The sequence below is a fragment of the Haplochromis burtoni genome, unplaced genomic scaffold (assembly GCF_018398535.1).
Source record: "Haplochromis burtoni strain Fernald_Lab_line unplaced genomic scaffold, NCSU_Asbu1 Contig_345, whole genome shotgun sequence".
Classification (NCBI taxonomy): Eukaryota; Metazoa; Chordata; class Actinopteri; order Cichliformes; family Cichlidae; genus Haplochromis; species Haplochromis burtoni.
In genome coordinates, this window is record NW_024582706.1 from 128,586 (window position 1) to 130,575 (window position 1,990).

A 1,990-nucleotide genomic window follows, 5' to 3' on the forward strand; every position below is an offset into this window, starting at 1 on the left:
TTGCATTCACATTTCTTTCTTTAAATATAGGAATTTATTTACAGGACAATAAATAACTGGTTTTGGTTTAGTTAATTCACATATCCACATAACACTGCATTGTGCCCCGACAAAGTGTGGAGCCTAAAGTGGAGTTTGAGAATTGTTTCAAAATGACCTTAGTTGAGGTTGATGGGAAACCATTAAAGGCCCTTGTTGACTCAGGAAGTACTCAGACTCTTGTGCACCGAGACTTTGTACCCGCAAATAAAGTTAATGTGGAGACAATCCCTGTTCGCTGCATTCATGGAGATGAGAGATCATATCCAACAGCAGATCTGTACATCAAGGTACAAGGACAAACGTATATTTTAAATATTGGTGTTGCAGAGAATCTGCCATTTCCAGTAGTGCTGGGTCGAGATCTGCCTGTGTTGTTTGACTTGCTGAATCCTAGTCATACATGCAATGTTGCAGTAACAAGAGCTCAAGCTAAGAAGAAAGAGGAGTCCCTACACCCACTCCGTGCCTTGCCCTTCTATGATGCGGACATAGAGACTGCACCCGGGAAGTCTCGTAAGTCACGTGGACAGAGAAGGCAAGAGAAGTTTCTACATACTGCTGTTCGAGAAGCTCCTAGCACAGAGCCTGAGTTACCTTTGGGTTTCAAAATCCCTGTTAATATTATTGAAATGCAACATGATGATCCATCTCTAACATCTCTGTTCCAGAAAGCTGCAGAGAGGAACCAAGGGACTGAGCAAGAATTGAACAGCAGGGGGGAGTTTCTGCTGAAAGATGGCATTCTGTATCGTCAGCGGGGTTCAGCATTGTAGTTGGTGGTTCCTAGAGCAGTCCAGAAGGTGGTGCTCTCCTTGGGACACTCCATTCCATGGGCTGGCCACTTGGGAAAGCACAAAACCATGGCCCGCTTTAGAAAATATTTTCATTGGCCTGGTGTGTGCTCGGATGTGACACTGTTCTGTAAAAGCTGCCCTCAGTGCCAGAAGTCTTCTCTTAAAATCCCCTCCAGAGCTCCTCTCCAGTCTCTACCAATTATCAGCACTCCATTTGAACGGCTAGGAATGGACATTGTTGGTCCTCTAGAAAGAAGCAAGGCAGGCAACCGTTACATGCTGGTTGTGACAGATTACGCTACAAAGTATTCAGAGGTCTTTCCTTTGAGATCAATAAAAGCCAAAGCAGTCGCCCTCTGTCTCATACAGTTCTTCTCAAGGGTTGGTTTTCCTCGTGAGATTCTTACTGACCGTGGCACTAACTTTATGTCCACTTTGTTGAAGCAGGTGTACCAGCTCCTTGGGATTAAGAGCCTGAGGACAACGCCATACCACCTCAGACAGATGGCCTAACAGAGTGCTTCAGTCAGACTCTGAAACAAATGAAACTGGTACAGACTGGGATCAGTGGCTGCCCTACCTCCTCTTTGCATATAGAGAAGTACCCCAGGCTTCTACAGGTTTTTCACCTTTCGAACTATTGTATGGCCAAGAGGTACGAGGCCCCTTGTCTCTTCTAAGGGAGACTTGGGAGGGTGACCAAGAAAGATCACAGGCTGTCAATGTTGTCTCTTATGTTGTCCAGATGCGGGAACGGTTGGAGAAGATGACGGAGCTGGCCCAAGCCCACAAAGCGGAAGCACAGCAGCACCAGAAGGCCTGGTACGACCAGTCAGCTCGGCAAAGATCCTTCAGTCCTGGTGAGAAGGTGCTGGTGCTTCTTCCAAGTGATGACAGTAAGCTGTTAGCAAAGTGGCAAGGGCCATATGAGATCCAGAAGAAACTTGGACAAACAACCTATAAGGTCGCTATTTCAGATCAGCCCTGCTCCAGCAGAGTACTGCACATTAACCTGCTTAAGGAATGGGTGGAGAGACCAAAAGCAGATGTCTTTCTGATCCGGGAGGTTTCGGAGGAGGAGGAAGTGGATGATCAGTATCTGCCAAAACCCACTCCTCAGGACCTGGATCTCAACCATCTTCCTGAGGAAAGAC